The sequence below is a fragment of the Oncorhynchus mykiss genome, chromosome 12 (assembly GCF_013265735.2).
Source record: "Oncorhynchus mykiss isolate Arlee chromosome 12, USDA_OmykA_1.1, whole genome shotgun sequence".
NCBI lineage: Eukaryota > Metazoa > Chordata > Actinopteri > Salmoniformes > Salmonidae > Oncorhynchus > Oncorhynchus mykiss.
Genome location: NC_048576.1, coordinates 49,433,408 through 49,451,160, shown reverse-complemented (window position 1 = coordinate 49,451,160; position 17,753 = coordinate 49,433,408). Strand labels below are relative to the sequence as shown.

Sequence of the window (17,753 nt, the reverse complement as noted above, 5' to 3'; positions counted from 1 at the left end):
GTTACACATGGAGTAATTGGCAGCAGAGAACTGGAAGGAAAGGTGGCCAAAGCAGGTGTTGGCTTTGGGGACGAACAGCGAGGTATACCTGCTGGAGCGCGTGGGTGGGTGTTGTTATCGTGACCAGTGAGCTGAGATAAGGCAGAGCTTTACCTAGCATAGGCTTATAGATGATCTGGAGCAGGTGGCTTTGGCGACGAATATGTAGCGAGGGCCAGCCGACTAGAGCATACATGTCCCAGTGGTGGGTGGTATAATGGGCTTTGGTGACAAAACGGATGGCACTGTGATAGACTGCATCCAGTTTGCTGAGTAGAGTATAGGAAGCTATTTTGTAAATGACTAGTCTAGGATCGGTAGGATAGTCAGTTTTACGAGGGTATGTTTGGCGGTGTGAGTGAAGGAGGCTTTTTTTTTGTGAAATAGGAAGCCAATTCTAGATTTAATTTTGGATTGGAGATATTTAATATGAGTCTGGAAGGAGAGTTTACAGTCTAGCCAGATACCTAGGTATTTGTAGTTGTCCACATATTCTAAGTCAGAGCCGAGTAGTGATGTTAGTCGGGTGGGCAGGTGCGGGCAGTGAACGGTTGAAAAGCATGCATTTGGTTTTTACTAGCGTTTAAGAGCAGTTGGAGGCCACGGAAGGAGTGCTGTATGGCATTGAAGCTCGTTTGGAGGTTAGTAAACACAGTGTCCAAAGAAGGGCCAGATGTATACAGAGTGGTCATCTGCGTAGAGGTGGATCAGGGAAACACCCAGAGCAAGAGCGACATCGTTGATATATACAGAGAAAAGAGTCGGTCAGACTGTCAGAGGTCCCCACAACAGGCCCTCCGATTTGACACACTGAACTCTGTCTGAGAAGTAGTTGGAGAACCAGGCGAGGCAGTTATTTGATAAGCCAAGGCTGTTGAGTCTGCCGATAAGAATACGGTGATTGACAGAGTCGAAAGCCTTGGCCAGGTCGATGAAGACGGCTGCATAGTACTGTCTTTTATCGATGGAGGTTATGATATCGTTTAGTACCTTGATCGTGGCTGAGGTGCACCCGTGACCAGCTCGAAAACCAGATTGCACAGCGGAGAAGGTTACGGTGGGATTCGAAATGGTCAATGATCTGTTTATTAACTTGGCTTTCGATGACTTTAGAAAGACAGGGCAGGATGGATATAGGTATATAACAGTTTGGGTCTAGAGTGTCACCCCCTTTGAAGAGGGGGATGACCGCGGCAGCTTTCCAATCTTTAGGGATCTCGGACGATATGAAAGAGAGGTTGAACAGACTGGTAATAGGGGTTGTAACAATGGCAGCAGGTCATTTTAGAAAGATAGGGTCCAGATTGTCTAGCCGAGCTGATTTGTATGGGTCCAGGTTTTGCAGCTCTTTCAGAACATCTGCTATCTGGATTTGGGTGAAGGAGAAGTTGGGGAGGCTTGGGCAAGTAGCTGCAGGGGGTGCGGAGCTGTTGGCCGGGGTTGGGGTAGCCAGGAGGAAAGCTTGGCCAGCCGTAGAGAAATATGAATCGAAATTTATCGGTGTTGACAGTGTTACCTAGCCTCAGCGCAGTGGGCAGCTGGGAGGAGGTGCTCTTATTCTCCATGGACTTTACAGTGTCCCAAGACTTTTGGCCGTTAGAGCTACAGGATGCAAATTTCTGTTTCAAAAGGCTAGCCTTTGCTTTCCTGGCTGACTGCGTGTATTGGGTCCTGACTTCCCTGAAAAGTTGCATATCACGGGGTCTATTCGATGCTAGTGCAGTCCGCCACAGGATATTTGTGTGCTGGTCGATCCAAGGACTATATCTGTTCTTAGTTCTACATTTTTTTTGAAAGGGGCATGCTTATTTACTTTTAAAGAACGACCAGGCATCCCAGATACCCGGGCCAGGTCGATTAGAAAGGCCTGCTTGCAGAAGTGTTTTAGGGAGCGTTTGACAGTGATGAGGTGTGGTCGTTTGACCGCAAACCCGTAGCGGATGCAGGCGATGAGGAAGTGATCGCTAAGATCCTGATTGAAAACAGCAGAGGTGTATTTGGAGGGCAAGTTGGTCAGGATAATATCTATGAGGGTGCCCATGTTTACATATTTAGGGTTGTACCTGGTGGGTTCCTTGATGATTTGTGTGAGATTGAGGGCATCTAGCTTAGATTGTAGGACTGGGGTGTTAAGCATATCCCAGTTTAGGTCACCTAACAGAACGAACTCTGAAGATGGATGTCCAGAGCACAGCAGGGAGCTGAGGGAGGTCTATAACAGGTGGAAACAGTGAGAGACATATTTCTGGAGATTCATTTTTAAAATTAGAAGCTCGAACTGTTTGGGCATAGACCTGGAAAGTATGACAGAACTTTGCAGGCTATCTCTGGAGTAGATTGCAATTCCTCCCCCTTTGGCAGTTCTATCTTGTCGAACATCTCATTCCAAAATCATGGGCATTAATATGAAGTTGGTCTCCCCTTGGCTGCTATAATAGCTTCCACTCTTCTGGGAAGAAGGCTGTAACAACAAATGTGGAACAAGTCAAGTGGTGTGAATATGTTCTGAAGGCACTGTACATGCAAGTATGACATATTTATTAGCTTTAACCCTCTATTAACATATTTGGAGTGATGTGAGGAAGAGGCATGATCAATATACAGTATGTTGCATGGCAGATATGATATATTGTACATTAATTTAATTAAGTTAGCATTTGTAGTAGTAAATGATTCACTGTAACTACACAAGTTTCAATATAGGACCTAAAAGGGATCTTCGGCTGTCCCCCCTTTTGAAAACCATTTTTTTGATTCCAGGTAGAATTGTTTTGGGTTCCATGCAGAACCTTTTCCACTGAGGGTTCTACATGGAACCCAAAAGGGTTCTTTCTAGTTGGAACCAAAAATGGTTCCCATTCTTCTATGGGACTCTTTTTTTCTAAGAGTAAATCTCTCTAAACACCATATGTTCTCAAGGTCACCTTCACCAAACACAGCACAGGAGGGGTACACGAGGATTAACATTTACCCAAGTCCTTCTTTTAGTTGCTTTAATTGTGTGTGTGTGTGTGGGGGGGGGGTGATGATGTCTGAATTCGTTGGTATGTGTTTGTCTACTCCTTTTTGCCAACAGATTTGTTATCAAAGTAGCATCTGTCTCAATCAAGCAAGCCCAAGCATTATGTGTTCTCTGTCAGGCCTGAAAGAGAGAACATTTGTCTCATCCAGACTTGTTCACTCAAGATGGTGTCAGAAATGGCAGAAACTCTTGAGCTCACTAATGTCTACATATCTAAATAAATATTTTGAGTGAGCGAGTTTGGCAAGTGTATTGCTAATGCAGCACTCAGGAGACCTTTTGGAAGCATTCTCTAATCCCTCTACACAGCTTCAACATCATGTCACTTTGTATAATAATTACAAAACTGAAAACGTAAGCTGCTACTGTTCAATTCATCAAATAGTGATATTAGTGATAAGCACATTTTGCTGAGAAGCTTTAGCCTGTTATTTTAACATGTTACAATTACATTTGTGTTTAAATAAAATGTATTATTGTGTAATTATTGTTTTTCCAACACTTTTTAAACATGTATATTTCCGGTAGGGATTCACTGTGATTGTATTGATGTGGAAATTAAATACAGTCTCTTCATACCTGTAAATCTGTCGATGCTCCAGTATCAGACTGTAAACAATAGATGTCATTCGACAGCAGTTGCTTAGTAACAGTTGGAACCAAGCCAGAGTATTTTGATAATCAGATCTGAGGTTCCCTCTATCTCTGACCTTGTTACCAGTCTGTCACTAATGTATCTGTGGCCACATTGAACATGAGCTATTGAGCTTCTATGCCTACAGGGCCTTTATATACTATAGCATTTTCCCAGATGGATGGATAAGGTCGTTGCTGTAGAAAAGTAAAGTATTCTTAATCAACCCTCCAAAAAAGTCCTCTTGAGGTGAACTGTGCAAGCACAGCTTTGGGGATGTAGTTATCGCTAAATCAGAAGTTCCTGATGATGATTACTGAGTATGCCTTTTGTGTATGATTGACAGTTTTGAAGATTCACTGGTTGCATTCCAATTTGCACCCTATTCCCTATATAGTGCACTACTTTTGACCAGAGCCCATAGGTAAAACGTAGTGCACTTTAAAGGGAATATGGTGCCATTTGGGACAGAACTGTTTAGCCTCCTCGCTCTGTACCACAGGTTAGGAAGCGGGAACGGAAAAATGTCATCTCGCCATCGTAAGCCATTTTGCCCTTACACAGGATGCTCTTATCAATCTGCCTTATTATCTGGATGCTCTTCTGTCTCCTGATTTGCACTTGCGTCTCTGAGCGCTAGAATGACATTATCTCCCGGGAAACACCTGTATAATTGGAGAATTCATCCAGCGCCATCAATGGCTCCGTTTTATTCAATGTAATGAATGTCAGAGGAGGACCATAGAGGAGACAAGGTACTCCAAAATCATAATTATCCCTGGCATGAATAGTTGTGTTGTACTTTAGTCTGTATTTTTGGGTTTATAATAGTTTCCGGCAGTTGATGGATACATGCAGGTGTGCATTGACTGCATGATTCAATGACAGTGGGACTGCAAATTGTTTTGGATTGCCCCTACCCCGATGGGTGTTTTATGCTCTCCCACCACAGAGGCATTGTTTAGGCAAAATGTTTAGCATTACAGGAAATTAGCTTTAAAACGGCAATAATTATAGCAAAAGATTAGCTTTTAAGCTGCACATTTTTCTCGCTGACCAATGGTAAAATGTGTAGAATTGCAGGAAATGGGCTCGCAAAACTGTGGTACACCACTGGCAGATCAGCACCACAGTAAGCAACCCTGACCTCTAATTTAATGCCCCCTTGCTTTTCCATCCCCTTCAAAGTAGATTTCACCCAGAAACATCCACTGTGTGCTAGGGTACTGGAGAATTGGAGAATTTCTCTCCCAGTCTGAAGCCCTTACACAAGAAGGGATATGCCAAAATTGATTTGCTATTAGATGGTAAGTACTTGGCCTCGGTAGCGATGGGGAGCACTCCTGTAAGTGGTCAATTTTCTGTGCTTTACCAGTACTCACTCAAAATACTTTTTGGTTTGCCTCTGATGGAAAATCCATTGGTGGAAACGGAAAGTATTCAGACCCCTTGACTTTTATCAAATATTGCTACGTTACAACCTTATTCTAAAATGGATTAAATTTAAACAAATCCTCAGCCATTTACACACAATACAGAAATACCTTATTCACACACAGTACAGTACTAGTCAAAAGTTTTAGAACACCTACTCATTCCAGGGTTTTTCTATATTTTTACAATTTTGTACATTGTGGAATAACTATGAAATAACACTTATGAAATCATGTAGTAACCAAAAAAGTGTTAAACAAATCAAAATATGTTTTATATTTGAGATTCTTCAAAGTAGCCAACCTTTGCCTTGATGACAGCTTTGCATACACTCGGCATTCTCTCAACCAGCTTCATGAGATAGTCACCTGGAATGCATTTCAATTAACAGGTGTGTTCAAAGTACATTTGTGGAATTGATTTCTTTCTTAATGCATTGAAGCCAATCAGTTGTGTTGTATCAAGGTAAGGGTGATATACAGAAGATAGCCCTATTTGGTAAAAAACCAAGTCCTTATTATGGCAAGAACACCTCAAATAAGCAAAGAGAAACAACAGTCTATCATTACTTTAAGACATGAAGGTCAGTCAATCCGGAACATTTCAAGAACTTTGAAAGTTTCTACAAGTGCAGTCGCAAAAACCATCAAGCGCCTCAGAAATTGCAGCCCAAATAAATGCTTCACAGTGTTCAAATAGCAGACACATCTCAACATCAACTGTTCAGGGGAGACTGCGTGAATCAGGCCTTCATGGTCGAATTGCTGCAAAGAAACCACTACTAAAGGACACCAATAATAAGAAGAGACTTGCTTTGGCCAAGAAACACGAGCCATGGACATTAGACCAGTGAAAATATGTCTGAGTCCAAATTTTTGATTTTTGGTTCCAACCGCCGTGTCTTTTTGAGACGCAGAGTAGGTGAACAGATGATCTCCGCATGTGTAGTTCCCACCATGAAGCATTGAGGAGGTGGTGTAGGGGTGCTGTGCTGGTGACACTGTCTGTGATTTATTTAGAATTGAACACTTAACCAGCATGGCTACCACAGCAAATAAAGGAAAAACCTTATTTAACTAGGCAAGTCAGTTAAGAACAAATTCTTATTTACAATGACAGCCTACCCCGGCCAGGGACTGTAGTGATGCCTCTTGCATTGCGATGTAGTGCCTTAGACCGCTGCACCACTCGGGATTGAGTAGGTGTGTCAACTTTTGACTGGTACTGTAAGTATTCAGACCCTTTGTTATGAGACTCGAAATTGAGTTTGGACTTGAACCTGATCAAACTAAAATCCCCATCCAACCTGACAGAGCTTGAGAGGATCTGCAGAGAAGAATGGGAGAAATTCTGCAAATACAGGTGTGCCAAGCGTCATACCCAAAAAAACTCAAGGCTGTAATTATTGCCGTAAGTATTCAGACTTTGTTGAAGCACTATGTAAATGTAATATTTCAATATATTTTTTTTTTTGGCAAACATTTAAAAAAAGCTTTACTTTGTCATTATGGGGTATTGTGTGTAGATTGATGAGGGAATATTCACTGTATCACAATTTCAGTGGGTCAGAAGTTTACATACACTGTTGACTGTGCCTTTAAACAGCTTGGAAAATTCCAGAAAATGATGTCATGGCTTTAGAAGCTTCTGAAATCAGCCAAGACCTCAGAAAAAAATTGTAGATCTCCACAAGTCTGGTTCATCCTTGGGAGCAATTTCCAAACTCCTGAAAGTACCATGTTCATCTGTGCAAACAATAGTATGCAAGTATAAACACCATGGGACCACGCAGCCGTCATACTGCTCAGGAAGGAGACGCGTTCTCTCTTAGAGATGAGCGTACTTTGGTGCAAAAAGTGCAAATCAATCCCAGAACAACAGCAAAGGACCTTGTGAAGATGCTGGAGGAAACCGGTACAAAGGTATCTATATCCACAGTAAAACGAGTCCCATATCGACATAACCTGAAAGGCTGCTCCGCAAGGAAGAAGCCAATGCTCCAAAACCGCCATAAAAAAGCCAGCCTACGGTTTGCAACTACACATGGGGACAGAGATCGTACTTTTTGGAGAAATTTCCTCTCGCCTGATGAAACAAAAATAGAACTGTTTGGCCATAATGACCATCGTTATGTTTGTAGGAAAAAGGGGGAGGCTTGCATGCCGAAGAACACCATCCCAACCGTGAAGCACGGGGGTGGCAGCATCATGTTTTGGGGGTGCTTTGCTGTAGGAGGGACTGGTGTACTTCACAAAATAGACGACATCATGAGGAGGAAAATCATGTGGATATATTGAAAAAATGTCTCAAGACATCAATCAGGTAGTTAAAGCTTGGTCGCAAATGAGTTTTCCAAATGGACAATGACCCCAAGCATATTTCCAAAGTTGTGCAAAATGGCTTAAGGACAACAAAGTCAAGGTATTGGAGTGGCCATCACAAAGCCCTCAATCTAATAGAAAATGTGTGGGCAGAACTGAAAAAGTGTGTGCGAGCAAGGAGGCCGAGAAACCTGACTCAGTTAAATCCGCTCTGTCAGGAGGAATGGGCCAATATTGACCCAAATAATTGTGGGAAGCTTGTGGAAGGCTACCCAAAACGTTTGAACCAAGTTAAACAATTTTAAGGCAATGCTACTAAATACTAATTGAGTGTATGTAAACTTCTGACCCACTGGGAATGTGATAAAATTTTTAATAAATCATTCTCTCTACTATTATTCTGCGATTTCACATTCTTAAAATAAAGTGTGGATCTTAACTGACCTAAGACAGGACATTTTTACTAGGATTAAATGTCAGGAATTGTGAAAAACTGAGTTTAAATATATTTGGCTAAGGTGTATGTAAACTTCCGACTTCAACCGTTGTCACGTCCTAACCTTAGAGATCCTTATTTATTCTCTATGTTTGGTTAGGTCAAGGTGTGACTCGGGTGGGAGAATCTATGTTTTCTATTTCTTTGATGTTTTTGCCTAGTGTGGTTCCCAATCAGAGGCAGCTGTCTATCGTTGTCTCTGATTGGGGATCATATATACTGTGGGGAGAACATGTATTTGATACACTGCCAATTTTGCAGGTTTTCCTACTTACAAAGCATGTAGAGGTCTGTAATTTTTATCATAGGTATACTTCAACTGTGAAAGACGGAATCTAAAACAAAAATCCAGAAAATCACATTGTATGATTTTTAAGTAATTAATTTGCATTTTATTGCATGACATAAGTATTTGATACATCAGAAAAGCAGGGATGTCAAACTGTATTCCTTGAGTGCTGGGTTTCGCTCCTCCCTTGTACTTGATTATTCAACTAGAAGTCCAATGTCCATAACTTTGTAAGGGAAGAAAAATGCATTTCCCCATGTAAATCTTCAAATAATATTTAATTCATATTTCAAATACTTTCTAGGTTCCTACCTGTTTTTTTCTCCAGTTAATAAAGCACTGCAAAAGCAGACAAAAGTGTTTTGATGAGCTTTTTATTCATGTACCTTTACAGTAATTCTATTTAATCATATGTCAATTGTGTATTTATTTATGCCCTTCCCCTTTACTCTAGTAAAGGCAGGCGCTGATGTGTGTGTGTGTGTGTTTGTGTGTGCACTAACCAACAAGTCAAGGTCATCAGCCGGGTCTATATTTTTTTCACTTCAATCAATAGGCAGCCCTGCAAGTTTGACAGCCTCAGTGTGTGAACCATGGAGTGAGTGTACGCTTATTTATGATTGTTGTTTATTTTGTCTGTGTGCAGGGGTTCAGACAGTTGTTGTTGCCGTAGGGCAAGCCTGGTGTGAGTTTTTACCTCCTCATGGGTTGGTAGAATGGAGTTTCTCGCCCTCTTTTTAAATCCAGACTTGCGTCTGTCTGTGTGTGCGTGTGCATTCGGGGGGGGGGGGGGGGGGATAAAGTGGTGTGGAATGGAGTGGATGGAATAAAGTGGATGTCGAATTTCCAGTGGACCTTGTGTACAATTGGACATAAGGTAATCTTCATCTGTCTTGTGCTTGCGGATGCAGGTTGGCGTGAGAGGATGCAGGTTGACCTGTTGTGTAATGTGCCTCACTCTGCTGGTACATCTAATATCTAGTTTAAGAGAGACCAAGCTACTTCTGAGTATGAGTAACAGCTTGAACAGGATTTCTATTACACACAAGTATTAGTTGATCACTCCAGGGACGTTACCTCTGTGAACCCATCTCTCTGCAACTGCGTCATGTAACACGTGTACGTACACCCAAGCTTTACCACTGTCTGTAACCCTTTCCTGAAGTCAAATGACTAGTGGCCTCATGGGTGGAATGTTATTCATATTTTTCATAATTAAAACATGAATAAACAGACAGAAATCTGGTGTTTCTATGTCAAATGTTTTTCTTTTTATATTTCAGTCTTCTGTGATGTATATAAAGTGTAATATTGGGTTGAAAACGTACAATTGTGTGAGGTACAGTATATACTTTGACATTTGTAGATTTGTTTAAGACTACAAAGATACACTGTGTCACCCTGATTTAGCTCACTGCAGCAAAAGGTTAAAAGGCACGGTTCATCCAATCTACATATTTTTTGTTAACGAAGTTACAGCCTGTAGTTATCTTTGCTAACATTGGGATATTAGATTACATCGCTGGTGGCACCTTAATTGTGGAGGACAGACTCATAGTAATGGCTGGAGATGAATAAATGGAATGGTATTGAACACATCAAATACGTGGTTTCCATGTGTTTGATTCCATTCACTCCATGTCAGACATAACGACCCGTCTTCCCTTCAGCATCATGGATTACATAAATTGTTGTGGACGATGCTAAATCATGCTGACTACTAAAAGTAAACTATGGATTATTATGGATTCTGCTGTCACTGCTGGCCTACAAAAGCAAGTCAAGGTAAGATTCATTTTGGGTCCTACTAATCACCCCCAAACAACCCAAAACAACTCAAAAGTACCCCAAACAGGTACCCAAAAGAATCCCAAAATCTGTGTAAGATTAAATTTGTTTCAATATGGTTTTATAATAGAGCCTTGTTAGACATGTTATACAGTACCTTCAGAAATTGTTCATACCCCTAGACTTATTCCACATTTAGTTGTTACAGCCTGAATTCAAAATTAGTAATCATTTAAAAAAATCTCACCCATCTGCACACAATACCCCACAATGACAAGTGAGAACATGTTTTTAGAAATTGCTGGAAATGTATTGTAAACGAAATACAGATATCTAATCTACAAAAGTATTCCCGCCCCTGAGCCAATACACATTCAAATCACCTTTGGCAGCAATTAGTGTCTTTCTGGGTAAGTTTCTAAGAGCTTTGCACACCTGGATTGTACAATATTTGCATTATTATTTTAAGAATTATTTTAAGCTCTGACGTTTTCAAGACTAAGTCAAAACTGTAACTACACTGAAGAACATTCAATGTTGTCTTGTAAGCAATTCCAGTGAATATTTGGCCTTGTGTTTAAGGTTATTGTCCTGCTGAAAGGTGAATTTGTCTCCCAGTATCTGTTGGAAAGCAAACTGAACCAGGTTTTCCTCTAGGATTTTACATGTGCATGTGGTTGAAACTGTGTTTTGAAATTCAATGCGTATAGGCCAGTGATACAAAATCTCAATTGAATCTATTTTAAATTCAGGCTGTAGCACAACAAAATGTGGAATAAGTCAAGGGGTGTGAATACTTTCTGAAGGCACTGTATATCACTGCAATGCTGACAACTTCAACCTTTCAAATCTAGTTACCAATTCTGACTGTTGGGATTATGATTTCTATAGGAAGGGACGAAAACAATACACTGAGAAGATATATTAGGACTTCCTGGTAATGATCTCTCAATATGCACATGATTTATGCCAATTAAAACCTGCAGATTGTCCTCAGACAACAAAACAATATTAGGTAAACAGTTTACCTTAGAAGTTGAAACAGTGTAACCGCCAAAATGTTACTTAAATGTTTGTTTTTTTAAATCACCTGAAATAGCATTAACGTGGAATGACTGAAAATAATGGGTCTAATGTTAACTGATGTGCATTCTATGTTATCCAATTATCTACACTTTATCTGATACAGTATCATGGTCTATCTTGCCATCATCAACAGGCATTTAACAGCATAGCATTCTGATGAGTCGTGTTGCTGAAAGCCAAATGTGCCTGTATTGGTGTCCTCTGCTTCTTTTTTGGTGTAGAAGGGTCAAATCTGTGAGTTAATGCATTTTCAAGGGCTTGTTTTAAAGATCTGACCCAGGAGAATGTAGCTAAGTAGTGACAATACAGGTGGGAATGACACAGACTATAAGATTAAATGCATATTTGTGTATTATTTACAGTATGCATTATCTTTGACATATTCCCTGTGGATCAAATGTTGGTCAATACACGTGTTTTCAATTCAGGAGCATTATCCAACATGTTGATTAAAGATAACACACAGGCTTCACCCAGAAGATGCATGCCTTATTTATTTCACAAAGCATAGCTTATAAGCGGTAAAGCACAAAACATGTCTATTGCTATTGCTTGAGCCAATAGACCGCTCCGTGTCTCACGTCATAGTTTACAGGACGTGACGTGGGATGATCAGTTGAAACAGGGTACACCTGAGCTCAATTTCGAGTCTCATAGCAAAGGGTCTGAATACTTATGTAAATAAGGTATTTCTGTTTTAAAAAATGTTATACATTTTTTTTTTCTTAGAAAAATATGTTTTTGCTTTTTCATTATGAGGTATTGTGTGTAGATTGATGAGGAAAAATAATAATTTAATCCATTTTAGAATAAGGCTGTAACATAACAAAATGTGGATAAAGTCAAGAGGTCTGAATTCTTTCCGAATTCAGGCCCAGAGTTTTTCCTGGTCAGGGTAAACACCTGTTCCAAACATAAGCATATACACTATCATTCAAACGTTTGGGGTTACTTAGAAATGTCCTTATTTTTGAAAGAAAAGCACATTTTGTGTCCATTAAAATGACATCTAATTGATCAGAAATACAGTGTAGACATTGTTAATGTTGTAAATGACTATTCTAGCTGGAAACGGCTGAATTTGAATGGAATATCTGCATAGGCATACAGAGGCCCATTATCAGCAACCATCATTCCTGTGTTCCAATGGCACTTTGTGTTAGCTAATCCATATTTATAATTTTAAAAGTCTAATTGATCATTAGAAAACCCTTTAGCAATTATCTTAGCACAGCTGAAACTGTTGTTCTGGTTAAAGAAGCAATACAACTGGCCTTCTTTAGACTAGTTGAGTATCTGGAGTATCAGCATTTGTGGGTTCAATTACGAACTCAAAATGGCCAGAAACAAAGTACTTTCTTCTGAAACTCATTAGTCTGTTCTTGTTCTGAGAAATTAAGGCTATTCCATGCGAGAAATTGCCAAGAAATTGAAGATCTCGTACAACGCTGTGTACTACTCCTTTCACAGAACAGTGCAAACTGGCTCTAACCAGAATAGAAAGAAGAGTGGGAGGCCCCGGTGCACAACTGAGCAAGAGGACAAGTACATGACAGTGTCTAGTTTGAGAAACAGAAACAAGTCCTCAACTGGCAGCTTCATTAAATAGTACCCGCAAAACACCAGTCTCAACATCAACAGTGAAGAGGCGCCTATGTACGCCTATGTAGATATTCCATTAAAAATCTGCCCTTTCCAGCTACAATAGCCATTTACAACATTAACAATGTCTACACTGTATTTCTGATCAATTTGATGTTATTTTAATGGACAAAAAATGTGCTTTTCTTTCAAAAACAAGGGCATCTCTAAGTGGCCCCAAACTTTTTAACGGTAGAGTAGGTGTCATGTCTTGCCCGTGTGTTGTGTAGATATTATCATTATTTTATAGTTATTATCATACTGTATTATTATATTACCAGTTTATTCTCCAAGTTAAGATCCAGCCAAAAGGGAATAATGCACTAAAGGCCAGCGGGAGAGTAGTGGGTGTTTCAGATTATGCAAATGTGAAGGGTAACCTCTTGGTAAGGCCAAGGGTGGCATGACAAGAAGCATTGTGTCCTCCATGTTGAGTGCCCCATCCCCCACCCAGACCCCTCTGGAGCTGTTTACTGTTTACCTGCACGTCCTCCAGACAGAACCCGGGCATGACCAGGGCAGACCCTCCAGATGGCAGACGGCCAAGGAATTGTATCCAACCCTGTATGACAAGTCACGATCCAAACTTTCACTGACATGCTGTAGTCACCGACTGGGACTTTTAGCTCGTGGTAGCCATTGTAACAATTTTACCAAATGCAGCAATGGTGGAAAAAGTACCCAATTGTCATGCTTGAGCAAAAGTAAAGATACCTTAATGGAAAACGACTCAAGTAAAAGTGAAAGTCACCCAGTAAAATACTACTTGAGTAAAAGTTAAAGTATTATTTTTTTTTTTACATATACATAAGTACCAAAAGTAAATGTAATTGCTAAAATATACTTAAGTATCAAAAGTAAAAGTATAAATCATTTCACATTCCTTATATTAAGAAAACCAGGCACCAATTTTGTTTATTGTTATTTATTTACGGATAGCCAAGGGCACACTCCAACACTCAGAAATAATTTGCAATTGAAGCATTTGTGTAATTGAGTCTGCCAGATCAGAGGCAGTAGGGATGACCAAAGATGTTCTTTTGAGATGTGCATGAATTGGACAATTTTTCTGTACTGCTAAGCATTCAAAATGTAACAAATACTTTTGGGTGTCAGGGAAAATGTATTGAGTAAAAAGTACACTTTTCTTTAGGAATGTAGTAAAGTAAAAGTTGTAGAAAATATCAGTATTTACGTAAAGTACATAAACCCCCCAAAACTACTTAAGTACTTTACACCACTGAAAGCTAGCATTAGTCCAGTAGATAAGCACCAAAAAATGCCATGTTGTTCACTTTTGTATTAATGATTTCATGAATGCGAAGTTGAATATTTGCCGGCAGGCAATAGGCAATTGTTTTTGGAGATTATTTACAGAAAGTATTTTTCATAGCTGCCATTCTTAGCCTCACCAGCATCTAAAGCTGATATTCAATCAATTGGCAATGGTGGATTTCCTGATAGCACTTTCGGAAGTGTGTTTGAAATGCACACTGGCATGTGCAAGATGAAGGGAGTTGAAACTATATTCAGAAAGCGGCAGTCCTATGTCGTGAGCCTTTCAGGACTAAATGCAACCTGACTAAGTGCATGTAATCAGACATACAACTTTTAAATCAAGTTTTAACTCTCTCCAGCTGAAAAATCGAATGCAAGTCTGAAAGCACTGTTCGAAAATCCCCCAATCACTCATATGGATATTGCAATTTTTTACCTTGAGGGGTAGATTGAAATCAACAAATGAAAGCCATGATAGACCACTTTAAGTAACAGAAGCAAAGCATAGTTATGAGAGTGCAGTGGGAATGATGGCATATGAATGAGCATGAATACAGTTGGTGAAATACTGAATATTTTTTTTAATTCAGTGATAAATAGTGTCATAAATATGTGTACCTGCAGTGGTAAATGTGTGACATCGCTCATGCATTATGTGGTTTCGGTTCACCTCCTGATGTTCAGACATATTTTGCCTTTATCTGATTATTGCTATACAAGTTCATTAATACAAAATATTCTTATTATTGCATAATCCTAATTTGCTGAATTTACAAATGCAAGTTATTCCCTTGGACCCACTCTTATCTATATGAAACAGACATGCTAATAATGAACAAAAACAGTAATTGAAGTTTGGCCTATCTGCCTTCAGAAAGTATTCACACTCCTTGACTTATTCCATATTGTGTTGTGTTACAAAGTGGGATTAAAATTGATTTGTCATTTTTTTCTGTCAATGATCTACACAAAATACACAGTGGAAGATTACATTTTTATTTTTATTAATGGAAAATATATCTTGATTAGATAAGTATTCAACCCCCTGAGTCAATACATGTAAGAATTACCTTTGTCAGTGATTACAGCTGTGAGTCTTTCTGGGTAAGTCTGTAAGAGCTTTGTACACTTGGATTGTACAATATTTGCCAATTATTCTTTAAAAATTGTCCAGCTCTTTCAAGTTGGTTATTGATCATTGCTAGACAGCCATTTTTAAGTCTTGCTATAGATTTTCAAGCTGATTTAAGTTAAAACGGTAAATAGGGCACTCAGGAACATACAATGTCGTCTTGGTAAGCAACTCCAGTGAATAATTGGCATTGTTTTAGGCTAAACCAGTTGTTCCTCTTGGATTTTACTGGTGCTTAACTCTTATGTTTCATTTTATCCTAAAAAAAACTCCATGGTTCTTGCCGATGACAAGCATACCCATAACATGATGCAGCCACCACCATTCTTCAAAATATGAAGAGTGATGTGTTGTTGGATTTACCCCAAACATAACAATTTGTATTTAGGAAAAAAAGCTAATTTCTTAGGCACATTTTTTAGCAATATTACTTTAGTGCATTATTGCAAACAGAATGCATGTTTTGGAATATTTTATTCTGCTCAGGCTTCCTTCTTTTCACCCTGTGATTTAGGTTAGTATTGTGGAGTAACTACAATGTTATTGATCCATCCACAGTTTTCTCCTATCACTGCCATTAAACTCTGTAACCTCACAGTGAAATCCCTGAGCGGTTTCCTTCCTCTCTGGCAAGTGAGTTAGGAAGGAAGCCTGTATCTTTGTAGTGACTGACTGTATTGAAACACCATCTGAAGCATACAATTAATAACTGCACCATGCTCAAAGGGATGTTTGCTTTTTTTTTTTTACCCATCTACCAAGAGATGCCCTTCTTTGTGAGGCATAGGAAAACGTTCCTGGTCTTTGTGGTTGTATCTGTGCTTGAAATTCACTGCAGTAGGAACCAGTAGGAACCTTACTGATAATTGTATGTGTGGGGTACCGAGATGGGTTATTCATTTAAAAATAATGTTAAAAACTATTATTGCACACGGAGTGAGACCATGCAACTTATTATGTGACTTGTTAAGCACATTTTTACAAATTTAAGTTATTTAGGCTTGCCATAACAAAAGGTTTGTGAATACTTTCTGAAGGCATTATACTAACAGTCATGATGCAGTTGTAGTGTCTCCCAAATAGCACCCTATTCCCTACATAGTGCACTTCTTTTGACCAGAGCCCTATGGGCTACCACAGCAAATAAAGAAAAACCCTTGATTTTATTTTATTTAAAAAAATATATATTTACTAGGCAAGTCAGTTAAGAACAAATTTTTATTTACAATGACGGCCTACCCCGGTCAAACCCTGATGACGCTGGGCCAATTGTGTGCCGCCCTACGGGAATACTAATCACGGCCGGTTGGGATACAGCCTGGATATATAGGGAATAGATTGCCTCTGGGACGCAATTGCACTGTGGTTGTGCCAAAACACCTCAGTCCTCTTCTTCTGTTCCCTCCACGTGCAGCTCCATTTAGTCTATTACAGACAAGATATCCCTCATAATCTAAAACAGGAATTCCCTCTCACGGTTTGGACATGAATATATGCAAAACACACCAGCAGATGACAAATGTTTTTAAATGGGCTACAACATTATGGCATCTCATAGTGTGGACTAGGCAGACATTTTGAGGTGATATATTTAACCTAGAAAAATCCATTGTCATCACTGTAAACTGCAGGCGTGTTGGTTTTTGTCACAAAGCAATGGCGCTTAAAATCGTCACAACAAAACCTGAGCTATTCAATAGTATTTTTTTTTACTATCCTTAGTTCTTAGAATTTCCAGACAAATCTTGTTGTCTGCTTTAATACTGAAGACCCTGAGAACTCTTTACAGCTCACAATGTGCTCTTAAAGTGATTGTAACGTTCAGGCGCTGTTTCGAGGGTTATCAGGAACCGGTCTAACCCTCCCTCAGCTGCGGATGGTATTCCTCTGGGGTCCAGCGGTTTGATGTGTGTGTCGGGCTATTGATTGGGGGTGAAAACGAGGCACGGTGTGGTTGTGTTAATAAGCCCTCCGTGAGGTGTGACATGAGCCGACACTACATTAATGAAGCACATCCTTCACTGCTGCCATCATATTTTCCATCAGATAAGATGGGGGGTAAAATGCTTAAGGCTTTTAATGAATTACATTTACATTTTGGTCATTTAGCAGCCGCTGTTCTCCAGAGCCACTTACAGTCAGTGCATTCGACTAAGGTAGGTGAGACAACCACAATATCTATTCAAAACATGATCACGAGCTTAACATTTGATAGCTGATAAAAGGAGAGTGTGTAATACAATTATGAGGGAATCCAAAGATATTTTTGCCCAATGGTGCGAACTGTGAAATGCACTTTTTTTTTGTCATTGTAGTTCTAAGGCTGATTGCATTAGAGTCGGACTATAGTGTACATCATGTTAAACAAAGTAAATGGCAAAAAAGTGAAAAGGTAAAAAAAAACAGATTTATTGTACCTTAATATGGCAGAGTACATTGATAGATTAACGTTAGATGGATGAAGAGGAAAAAGGTTCTTCCATTTAAAAGATGTGAATGTCACACATACAATATCTTGTGGTCGGGAATTCTTGTGGTCGGGAATTCCAGGACTTTTAGTGATGGTCCTTGTTCGCACATAAGTACTGATTGA

General features: G+C 39.5%; 1 protein-coding gene across 21 annotated transcripts in view; it reads left to right on the top strand.

The window, feature by feature from the left end:
• Window positions 1-17,753, top strand: part of LOC110537714 (discs, large homolog 2 (Drosophila)) — a 288,136-nt gene that overhangs the window by 147,196 nt on the left and 123,187 nt on the right. The gene's annotated exons all lie outside the window — the stretch shown is intronic.